Source organism: Mixophyes fleayi, chromosome 12 (assembly GCF_038048845.1).
Source record: "Mixophyes fleayi isolate aMixFle1 chromosome 12, aMixFle1.hap1, whole genome shotgun sequence".
Lineage (NCBI taxonomy): Eukaryota > Metazoa > Chordata > Amphibia > Anura > Limnodynastidae > Mixophyes > Mixophyes fleayi.
In genome coordinates, this window is record NC_134413.1 from 45,249,476 (window position 1) to 45,262,007 (window position 12,532).

The 12,532-nt window shown below is 45.1% G+C and overlaps 1 protein-coding gene across 6 annotated transcripts in view; it reads left to right on the plus strand.

The window, feature by feature from the left end:
• The first annotated feature begins 828 nt into the window (after window positions 1-828).
• LOC142108441 (NACHT, LRR and PYD domains-containing protein 12-like) overlaps window positions 829-12,532 on the plus strand; it is a 274,230-nt gene continuing 262,526 nt past the window's right edge. For all 6 annotated transcript variants that reach the window (XM_075192079.1, XM_075192082.1, XM_075192081.1 and 3 more), the window contains exon 1: window positions 829-956. The gene's annotated coding sequence lies outside the window, so the exon portion shown is untranslated. The remainder of the gene's footprint in view (window positions 957-12,532) is intronic.

Below are 12,532 nucleotides of genomic sequence, written 5' to 3' on the forward strand. Positions count from 1 at the left end.
TTGTTTTGGGATATTTTTTTTTTTTTATATATATAATTACTTTTTTTGTAATTTTTTTTATAACTGTTTTTGAAATTTTTTATAATTTGGGAATAATGGGGAAATAACAATGCCCTTAGAAGGACAGAGCACAGGACACAGCACCACTGGACTGAACAGGACACAGCACAGGACCCAGCAGCACCACTGAACTCAGAAGGACAGAGCACAGGACACAGCACCACTGGACTGAGCAGAACACAGCACAGCACAGCACAGCACAGAACTGAACAGCACAACACAGCACAGCACAGCACAGCACAGAACTGAACAGAACAGCACAGCACAGCACAGCACAGCACGAGATATAGCAGGACAGAGGACCACCTAACACAACCTCCCTCTACCCTGATCAATGCCCGAGTGAAGATGGCGGCGACTAGCGGGGAATTTATAGGATCCGAGTATCGCGAGATCCGACAGCGGGATTATGACTCAGAGCCTCGGTTTCAGTTTTGCAATTGGCGGGAATACCCGAATCTGTCTCGGATCCGGCTTGGATCGGCAACGTTCGGGTGGGCTCGGATTTCAGATATCCGAGCCCGCTCATCTCTAATATATATATATATATATATATATATATATATATATATATATATATATATATATATATATATATAGCACTACAAGGAAAATCATTTTATATTTCCCATTTTTGCCTTTGATTTTCACTGCTAGGAAACTAAATTCCACTTCCTCATTCGAGCAACAGGTTAGACTTGTTTGGGGGTGCGGTCGCTTTCAGGTGAGAGTTTGCTCTGCTTTGTAGGTCACAATGTCACAGTTTCTGCTTTTCACTTTCAGACTTGCAACACTGAGGGTACGGGCTGAGTATACAGAATTGAGATATTCTGTGTTAGTGAAAAATAATCTGCTGTTTCCTTTGTGAGAGCTGGGACCCTACACATTCCCTGCAGGTAGGTGTATGTAGTTGAATGTGTCTGTCAGTCACTACTGGTAGATGTGTGAAGTTGAATGTGTGTGTCATTCAGTGCCGGTAGGTGTGTGTAGTTGTATGTGTGTTTGTCAGTCAGTCTCTGGTGGTAGATATGTGTAGTTGTATGTGTGTGTGTCAATCACTGGTGATAGAGGTGTGTGTGCCAGACATTGCAGGTAAGTGTGTGTGTGTGTGTGTGTGTGTGTGTGTGTGTGTCATTCACCACAAGTAAGTGTGTGTGGTGTCTGTGTGTCATTCACTGCAGGTTAGGTGTGTGTGGTTGTATGTGTGTGTTAGTGACTGCAGGTAGGTGTGTGTAGATGTGTGTGTCAGTCACAGGTGGTAGGTGTGTGTAGTTGCATTTGTATGTCAGTAACTGCAGGTAGGTGTGTGCAGTTGTATTTGTGTGTCAGTCACTACTGGTAGATGTGTAGTTTAATGTGTGTGTCATTTACTGCAGATAGGTGTGTGTAGTTGCATGTGTATGTCATTCACCGCAAGTAAGTGTGTGGTTGTCTGTGTGTCATTCACTGCAGGTTAGGTGTGTGTGGTTGTATGTGTGTGTCAGTGACTGCAGGTAGGTGTGTGTAGATGTGTGTGTCAGTCACAGGTGGTAGGTGTGTGTAGTTGCATTTGTATGTCAGTCACTGCAGGTAGGTGTGTGTAGTTGTATATGTGTCAGACACTGCAAATAGATGTGTGCACTTGTATGTGTGTGTGTGTCATTCACTGCAGGTAGGTGTTTGTATTTATATGCGAGTGTCAGTCACTGAATATAGGTATGTGTGTGTCAGTCACTGAAGGTAAGTATGTCTAATTGTCTGTGTGTGTCAGTCACAGCTGGTATGTGTGTGTAGTTGTATGTGTGTGTCAGTCACTCAAGGTAGGTGTGTGTGGTTGACTGTGTGTGTCAGTCACTGCAGGTAGTTGTGTGTGTTTGTGTCAGTCACTGCAGGTAGGTACGTTTGGTTGTATGTGTGTGGCAGCCACTGCAGATATGTGTATGTGCCAGTTGCTACTGGCAGGTGTGTGTGGTTTATGTGTGTGTGTGTGTCAGACACTGCAGGTAGGTTTGTAGTTGCATGTGTGTGTCCTTCGCTGCAGCTAGGTGTGTGTGTGTGTGTGTGTCAGACACTGCGGGTAAGTGACTGTAGTTGTAGGTGTATGTGCCAGTCATTGCAGGTAGGTGTGTGTTTGTGTGTGTGTGTGTGTGTGTGTGTCAGTCATTGCAGGTAGGTATGTGTGGCTGTGTGTGTCAGTCACTGCAGATAGGTTTGTATGTGTAGTGTATGTCAGTTACTGCAGGTAGGTGTATGCAATTGTATGTGTATGTTATTCACTGCAGGTAGGTGTGCATAGTTGTATGTGTGTGTTATTCACTGCAGGTAGGTGCATGTGGTTTTATGTGTGTGTCAGTCACTGCAGGTAGGTATGTGAATGTGTCAATCACTGCAGGTAGGCCATACTTGCCAACTGTTGGCCTCCTGGAGATGTGGGAGAGAGGTGGGCATCTGAGAGAGGGCCCTGGGGAGCTGTGTCATTTTGACCCCGCCACCCGCGACGCAATGACAAATGCATCATTTTACCATGGGGGATCGGGTCAAAATGACTTAATTCCACAAGAATCGCATCACGGAGGCACCAAATTCCTACCACTTCCCTAGAAAGGAGGATGCCCTACTCTCCCGGTAGTCAGCGAGCCCTACATGGAACTCGGCAGTCTACGAGCATTCTGGAAGCGTTGGTAAGTATGCGGTGTGTGTGGTTGTATGTGTGTGTCAGTCACTGCAGGTAGGTATGTGTGGTTGTATGTGTGTGTGTCAGTCACTGCAGGTAGGTGTGTGTGTGTCAGTCACTGGAGGTAAGTGTGTGTGGTTATATGTGTGTGCCGTTCACTGCAGGTAGGTGTGTGTAGTTGTATTGGCGTGTGTCAGTCACTGCAAGTAGGTGTGTTTAGTTGTACCTGCCCATTGGTGAGTGATAATTGCTATCCTTAACTATGGTGAAATAAGTAACAATGCAATATAAAAGGTGACAAGTAACTTTTTATTTTGGGTGTGATCTTTCTTCTTCTGACTGCTGAATTTCTCCCTGTTTCCAAGCCAAGAAAATAAATCCTAACCAATCCCTCCACCAATGCCGATCATCAGAAGTCACCCCAGCAATATAATAGAGAGAGAGAGATACCAGCCACCCCACCACCGTGGAAAGTCAGGGGTCACCCCAGCAATATAAAAGAGAGAGATATCACTCATCCCACCACCGTGTAAAGTCAGGAGTCACCCAATCAATATAGGAGTGAGAGAAATACCCCTCATCCCACCACTGTAGAGAGTCAGGAGTCACCACAGGAATATAAAGGAGAGAGATAGTCAAAAGATATCACCCATCCCACCACTGTAGAGTCAGAATTCACCCCAGCAATATAAGAGAGAGAGAGAGAGAGAGAGAGAGAGAGAGAGAGACCACCCACCCAACCATCATAGAGAGTCAGGAGTCAACCCATCAATTTAAAAGAGATAGAGATACCACCCATCCCACTACTGTAGAGAGGAATATGGTAAGATTTTTGACTTGGCTGCATTTATTTTAAAGTTTGACAGGGCAGAGAATGGGTTAATTTGGTTGCTGTCTTGTTTGGTGTTAAAATCAGGGGATCTGTTATGGGGAGGAGACTATAAGACTATCTTATGATTATTGGAGGCCACTTTTATGCCTGTGATGTCTGGTTTGGATTTAATCTTGATTGCTAAAGGCTCAATGGTCAAAGCAAAAATGAAGGGTGAGAGAGGATCACCTTGCCTGGTGCCATTGCTTATGCAAAAGGAGGGGAAGGGGTGGCCATTCACTAAGACATATGGGGAGGAATTGCTGTAAAAGGCTGAGACATCTGTGAGAAATTTAAACTGGAAGGGCAACCCAATGTTGTTGAAATCATTTAACAAAAGGGCGAGATGGCATCTGGCTCTTGCTTACATGCTGGATTAAATTGATGATTAATTTGGTTGTCTGCAGCCTGGCATTTGGGGACAATACCTTCCTGATTAGGGATGGCAAGACCACATTTAGGGCAGGATTCATTAGGGCACGCATCTGTCGCTTTTGAGCGCATTGTACTCAAAATCACTCTGCGCATGCTCAGAACCAGCAGATACAGGACTAAAAATGAGTGGGGCCCCCCCGATTTTACCACAACCAGCACTAGGACAACCACCCGGGGTGGGTGGCACTATAACAACGGGACACGAAGCAGGGGTCCCCTGCCATAATGACAAGCTAACTCTAGGCTGGATTCCCTAGGGAGTGGGGTCTGCAGAAGAATTGTATGGGTGCCCCATCTAGGAAGAACCAGCCCAGTGCTGAAAACATTAGGTTTCTTCCTACTCCCATGAGGTGGTGGGTGTAGGGTAATAAAATGTGTGGAATGTGTGAAAAAGTTTAAAACACCATTTTAGTTTGTGGGACTACAAGTCCCAGCCAGTCCATGCTGCCATTAACAGTCTGGGCATGCTGGTGCCTGTATAACTACAAGCACCAGCATAACCATGGCAGCCAGGGCATGCTTGCACTTGGAGAACCACAAGTGCCACCATGTCCTGAAACCCAGGGCTTTCTGAGCCATGTAGTGCCACGAACTAAAATGTTAAATAAACGATTAAACCCACATACCACATTAATTTAATAAAAATAAAACACAGATACGGGCAATAAAAGAGCCCTTCTCCATGCTCTAACGCACGGAAAAGGGACTTACTACAGCTTACGATAAAGGGAAATGATCTGGGTGGGGAAGAAGCATGTAGTCGTAGTGATATACAGTGTGGGCGTACCAAACTCGAGTGTGGGCGTGCCAAACTCGAGCGCACGCAGCCATGGCCATAGCAAGCTCTAAGGCCGTGGAAATAACCTTCCATTTCGTTCGTATCTCTTGCTGCAGCTCTGGGGCAGGTCTAAGTTAACTGGCTAGAAAGAACATGTAGAGTCCACCCTCCTATTTCTATTAACCCTAGTGCTGCCAGACTAGTGCTAGTTGGGGCGAAATCGGGGGAAAAAACTGCGTGGGGTCCCCTCGATTTTACTGAAACAAGCAGTACGCCAACCACCCTGGATGGGTGGCACTATAGCAGTGGGACACAGCAGCAGGTTTCCCCTTGCCATAATGACAAACCTTCCCCAGGCTGTTCAGCACAGGGCTGGATTCTCTAGGGAGTAGGGTCCCCAAAAAAATTGTGCGGGCTCCCCGTCTAGGAAGAGTCAGCCCAGTGCTGAAAGCACTAGGGCTCTTCCTATACCTCTGGGGAGGTGGGTGTAGGGTAATAAAATATGGGTAATGTGTGAAAGGTTTAAAACACCATTTTGGTTGTAGTTGTCATGGTAAACCCCCTACAGTATAAATAGACCTCACATCTGTTTATTTCTCATTCAGCGTTGCTTGTTCTTTCATAGAAGATCTAAGTTTGCACCAGCTATCTGTAAAGGATCTGATGTGTATAACTGTCTATTAGATATATGATAAATATTTGAAACACCCACTGCATCAGCTATCTGTAAAGGATCTGGGGGTAAATGTATTAATGTCCGGATTCTTCAACTCCAGCGAGATCGGCGTCTTCAGCTGTTAAATTTAAAGCGGCGCTGCCTTGTAAAGGGACGTTTCCCTTTACAAGGCAGTGCGCTTTAAATTTAAGCACTGAAGACGCCGATCTCGCCGGAGTTGAAGAATCCGGACATTAATACATTCACCCCCTGATGTGCATAATTGTCTATTAGATATATGGTATGCTTACTCTATTTATTTGTTTTAAAATGTTATTACTTTCTTTGTTGTATATGTCATTAGTTGGGGTTAATTCAAGAAAGTGATTACATGGCTCTTTGATCCTATTTAACTGTCAGTTACAGGCTGTGTTGGCAATAGCCAGGTAGTTCTGTAATAAACAGGATTTATTTTGATATATAAATAAATCTCAAGAGTCCAACAAGAAAAGTCCAAAGTCTCAAGACAGATAAAGGTCTGGTAGAAGTATCAAGTAATAGTAGTCCAAATCACAAGAGAGCAAGGTTCTGTGGAAGCATCTGGTTCAGATACAAACACAATACTCAAGCAATGGCTTCAAAACAGGAAGTGCCTTTTCTAGGCCCAAACAGGAAATGAGATCCAAGATGGAATCTTCATGAGGCAATCACGGCCATCTTGAATGAGGGCAAATCTAAGGGCAAGTACATAACAGGATGCCCCCTTCTCAACGACGTCCTCTGGACGACTTAAGACCAGGCTTCCCAGGATGCTGTGGATTAACTGTTTTTACCAAAAGTGGGGCATGAACATCCTTAGCAGATTGCCAAGAGTTATCTTCTGGCCCATACCCCTGCCAACGTAGCAGATACTGTAATTGAAACATACGAGAGTCCAGGATCTTTTCGACTATAAATTCCTCAAGCTCATCAACTTGAATTGGCTCAGGAGGAGGCAAAGAGCAACCAGGAAATGGATTCTTAACTGAAGGTTTTAGTAATGACACATGAAAAACAGGATTTTCCTTCATGGAATCAGGAAGATTCAATCGAAATACCACTAAACTAATCTGTGCAATGATCTTATATGGACCAATAAACTTGCTTCCCAACTTAGAAGATGGTAACTTTATCCTTTATCTAGTTGACAACCATACTTCATCAAAGATATTAAAAGTTGGAGCAGCCCTTTGTGATCTGTCAGCATCACGTTTATATCTTTCTTGAGCAGTTTTCAATGTCTCTTTTAATAATTCAAGATTATTTTGCATAAGACTCAGTCTATCTTCCAAAGCAAGAATTGGAGAGTCAGAAGGTAGATTGGGACATATATTTGGATGATATCCTAGATTAGCATAGAAAGGGCTAAATCTTGTAGACAAATGTTGAGAATTATTGTATCAAACTCAGCCATGGGGAGGATATCAACCCAATCATCTTGTAGGTGATAAATATAACATCTAAGGTATTGCTCAAGTGTTTGGTTTGTTCGCTCAGTTTGTCCATTTGACTGTGGATGAAATGTGGGGGACAAGTTCACCAAAATGCCAAGGGATTTGCAAAACGGTTTCCAAAATCGTGATGTGAGTTGAACGCCTCGGTCTGACACCACATCATTAGGAAAGCCATGCAAACGAAAAACGTATTTTATAAGTAAGTCGGCTGTTTCTTTTGCTGTAGGAGTACCCTGGCATGGTATAAAGTGAGCCATCTTTGTCAATCTGTAAATTACCACAAAGATAGTGGTCATATTCTTAGATCTTGGAAGGTCTACAATAAAGTCCATGGAAATGGAATTCCATGGACCTGTAGGTATTTGCAAAGGTTGTAATAGTCTGAAAGGAGAAGCACGAGGAGTCTTAAATCTGGCACACGTTGTACAAAAGGATACATATTTTGCTACATATTCCTTATAGTTAAGTTAATTTAACATTTTTTGGAGGGTTCATGAGGATAGAATCCGTATCATATCCATTCTTGATCTCTAATAATAACAACTCACTTGTACAAATAACCCCAAAAAATTTGAATCAGGAATTATTGTTTGAACAGGCTCTACCTGTTGAGGATTCTCCACATATGCTCTTGAAAGAGCATCAGCTTTTCCATTCTTCGATCCAGGTCTATAGGAAATAAGGAAATCAAAACGACTTAAAAAGAGAGCCCATCGAGGTTGTCGAGGAGATAATCTGTTGCCGATTTAAGGAATTCCAAATTCCGATGATCTGTGAGGACTATTACTTGATGCTTTGCACCTTCTAAAAGATGTTTCCATTCCGAAAAAGCAGGTATAATGGCAAGAAGTTCCTTATTTCCCACATCATAGTTTCTTTCAGGAGCAGCCATTTGCCTTGAATAAAAAGCACAGGTGTGAAGTAACATCTTTTCTCCTACTCTTTGTGAAATTACTGCTCTTATAGCTGAATCCAATGCATCAGTTTCCAAAACAAATGGGAGTGTAGGATCAGGATGAATTAATATAGGATCTGATGTGAACTTTGTTTTCAAAATGGAAAAAGCTTTATCAGTTGCTGATGATCACTGAAAGGAGGAATCCTTTTTTGTGAGCATCAATACGAATACAATGTTTAACAAAAGCTTCAAATTTAGTGGGTGCATCAGTTCTAGCTAATTCATCTTTAATAAACTCAGATAATCCTTTTCGATAAACAGACAGCGTGGCTGCCAAATTCCAATCTGTGTCTAAGACCCATCAGAAAATCAGAGGTGTATTCAGCCACTGAACGTCTGCCCTGACGCATCTTTAATCAAACCGACTCAGCAGTAGCACTTCGATTTGGATCATCAAATATCTGATTCATTGCACCCATGAAATTAGAAAGATTTTGTAATATTGGCCTTTTTGCTTCTATCAAAGGAGAAGCCCATGCCAAGGCATCATCTTTCAACAATAAAAGAATACAACTTATTTTTTGGACATCAGTCAGAAAATAAGTAGGATGTAAATCAAAATGCATATTACATTGGTTAATAAAACCTCTGTATATTTTACAGTCGCCTGAAAATCGATCCGGAGGTAGTGTGGGCTGATGCATTGCAGCTGAAGGTGCTACAGCATTATCTTTTTGAAGTCGCGTCTGTAGTTCTGTAATAACTCCATTTTGGAGCGCTATTTAATCTTTAAGTTCCCGAACATTTATTTGCAACTCGGTTACCTGTTGGTTTTGCAGTTGAAAATTATTTGTAAACTGGGCCTCAAGTCCTTGTAATTTTACATGAAATTCCTGTAGCTGTCTTGAGGCAGAATGCATGTGGAAACTCAGATCTGAAAGTCACTGTAAAGCAGTTGGTTCTGTACCGGCGGGGTCCGTCATTTTAGGCTTGAGTATCCTGTCACACTTCTGGTATCATAAATGGAACCCAATAGCCAGGTAGTTCTGTAATAAACAGGATTTATTTTGATATATAAATAAATCTCAAGGATCCAACAAAAAAGTCCAAAGTCTCGAGACAGATAAAGGTCTGGTAGAAGTATCAAGTAATTGTAGTCCAAATCACAAGGGTCAAAGGTTCAGTGGAAGCATCTGGTTCAGATACAAACACAATACTCAAGCAAAGGCTTCAAAACAGAAAGTGCCTTTTCTAGGCCCAAACAGGAATTGAGATCCAAGATGGAATCTTCATAAGATGTCCTGGCCATCTTGGATAAGGGCTATTGTAAGGGCAAGTTCATAACAGAGATCCAAGATGGAAACTTCATGAGGCAATCATGGTCATCTTGAATGAGGGCAAATCTAAGGGCAAGTACATAACAATTTCTTTCCTATCATGTCCCAACTCTGCTGTCACTCTTTACAACTCCATGCTTTCTGTTGCCCTTGATACTGCAGCCCCCGTCACTGCCTTCGTCCCCGCCAATCTAAAAAACCCAACTCTGGCACTCCCATCTTACTTGTCTCCTCCAAAAGTGCTCCCGCTCCTCTGAACGCAGACGGACGAAATCCCGTTCAATTGCTGAATGCACCCACTATAAATTCATTCTTTCCTCCTACTATTCTGCCCTCTCTTTTTCCAAATAAACCTATTTCACATCCCTCATCGCCTCTCTGTCCAGTAAACCCCAACACCTGTTTGCTACCATTACTTCTCTACTGTATCCTCCCCCCGACCATCACCGCTTTTGACTATGCCACCTACTTCAAAGACAAAATGATATCTGTTCTCGTCAGACACCTGTTGTGACAGACCCGGGCCTTATATTGAGAATATCGTGCCAACCCGGTCTGTCCTCAGTGGGCCAATTGAACAACCATGGCCCACTCTGTTATTAAATGCCGCCCGGTGGCCAGATCTGTTATTACTGTGGTGTCCAGAGAGGGAGGGGAGAGGCAGCTCACAGGAAGTGTGAATCAGCTGTGGACCCTGTGACATCAAAAAGTAGTGGAACGGGTTAAAAAAAGGAGGGTCAGGACCTTATCTAAAATCAGTAGGGGGTCTCTCCCTGTTTGCTAACTATTGTTCTAGCAAGTCTGCAACACAGTCTGAATGGCACCATCACAGCAAGGGGTGACCACTGATGTCATGCACTATTTCCACCCCGGTTACCACCCAAACTCTTCACACCACCAATCACAAGAGGACAGTGAGTGGGGGGGGGTGGTGAGAAGGGACCAAAAAGGAGCTGTCTGGGGGATGGGGGGTGTTGTTGGAGAATCTGGAGACAGCAAGGACCTGTTAGAGAGTAACCGTATTCTCGCAGGGCCTTAAAGGAATGCTTGAGGCAGGAGCTTCTTGACAGAGATCGGACAGTGTACCTCTAGGACTGATTCTGTTACCACTCCATCGGGAGACACTCGCAGATTCTGGGGAATTGGTGAGCCTACATCCGTAGGGAGACTGATACCCAGGGTCCCACCAAGCTGGTGGAGAGTTGGCCGAGCGGCTGGGATCAGCAAGATACACAGACCCACCTTAAGGATCAGAAACCCTGGCCCACTTGGATTGTCAGCTGTGGATTTTATTACCAGGAGTTTGGGCCTGCTAGGACTCTGTGCTTGGAGGTAACCTGCTGGGGATTTTGTTGGGGAGTTTTACTTGCACTGGTGATTTTCTGACACTTGATATATTTGGCGGGGGGAACAAGTTTCTCCTTGGGGAGCACTGTTGTATTTTACTAAGTGTGTGCACTTTGTTTAATAAAAGGGATTATTATTTCTTTCCTGTCTCCTTACCTGTGTGACCTGTGAACCTAGAGGACCGGGTATCTAGAGAGCTTTGGTAATAACCCCGGTGTCCTCACAATTTTGGTGGCAAGCAGTGGGGTCACACAGTCCCAACGTTTGGGTAGAGCGCAGGGACTCGTATCCAGATACGGTCAGGCTCTGTAAGGACACAAGGCAACAGTCTGTCAGCACCAGTGTTAGTAAAAAAAAAACCCTAGCTAGGAAGTCAGCAGGAATGGCCACAGAAGCAGAGCAGATCAGCTTAAAAGCCACAGAGAGATTCTATATGAAAGCAAGGAAACAACACTTGCAGGGGTTCTGCAGAACCAAAGGGGTGGACTTTGATGACACAGACGTGCGTGAAGTTCTGGTGGCCAAACTAATGGAATGGGAAAAGGCCCACCCTGAGGAGATGGAAGAGTCAGAGGTGGAAGAGGAGGAGGCCAAAGACCAGCCACAGAGACCCCCTAGTGGGACACAACCCAGACCACCGTCCGGCACTCCAGCAGTGCTGCAAGATTGGCTGACAGCACTGGGGGAAAGGGCAACCCTGCATGAAAGGGCAGCCGTACTCCAAGCAATGTTGGGGGTAGCATATGAGGTACCCCAGATTCAGAGAGTAGAAGGTCGGGGAGAGGCCCGGTTGAGACCTCAGCTGGGATATAGTGGAGTCCCAATTTTTAAAGAGGCAGACACAGACATTGATACCCATCTCCAGGTTTTTGAAAACTTGATGGGAGTCCATGGGATTGAGGAGGAAGAGTGGTCCAAATATCTGGGACCCAGCCTGACTGGGAGAGCGCTGGAAGCTTACCAGGCTCTAAGCCCTCACGAATGTGGGGATTATGGTACAGTGAAAAAGGCACTGATGGTAAAATTCCAGTTAAATGCAGAGACCTACAGATACAAGTTCAGGACTTTGAATAAAGGAGGGTCACAGTCGCACCAGGAATTTGCCAGCCAGCTACAGAGGGCCTGCGGGAAATGGATGGAAGGGAAAGGGGCCCGCTCCGCTAAGCAAATTAAAGAGCTCATTATGCTGGAGCAGCTGACTCTAAAAATGGCCCCAGAGATCCGGGAATGGCTGGCGGACAGAAAACCTGAGACCCTGGAGGAGGCAGCAGGGCTAGCTGATGAGTATGTGGTGAGTCGACCAAGATGGAGAGCCCCTAGTATGCCTAGTCAAGCAGCTGCAGGGAGGGGGAGCCGAACAATTCCAGCAGGTCTAGTGACACCGGGAGCCCCCTTTATTAGAGAGAACTCTGCCCGGAATCCAAGAGATGAACCAGCCCGATCCAGACCCTGGGACCTGAATCCAAAGAGGTGCTTTCGGTGCAACCAGGTGGGGCACTTCCAGAGAGATTGCCCCCGTACCAGAAGTCCGATCCCAGGAGCCAGAGCTGCACCAGTGGCCGCTGTACAGTATGCCCCAGGAGATTTTGAAATCGGCATTGAGGCCGAGCCACCCTGTCCTGATGTGCCAGAGGCAAGGGACGGGGTGTATGTGGTGAACCTGATTTTGGGGAAGGGGAGGCAGAGCCCTAGGAATATGCAGGGTCATCTACAGGACGTGTGGGTGGGGGACTGCAAGGTCCAGGGGTTGAGAGACTCAGGAGCATCCCTGACCCTGGTGGAGCCTGATATAATTAAAAGATCCCAAGTTATGGAGGGACAGCAGGTCCGGATTTCCACGGTGGGGGGCCATCTTGCAGATATTCAGGTGGCCCGGGTACATTTGGATTGGGGGCGGGATTTGGAATGGTGGAGGTGGGCATTCTGGATGGACTACCAGCAAAAGTGATTTTGGGGAATGATTTGGGCCAGGGATTGGTCACTCACTTTGTGCAAGCTGTGACCC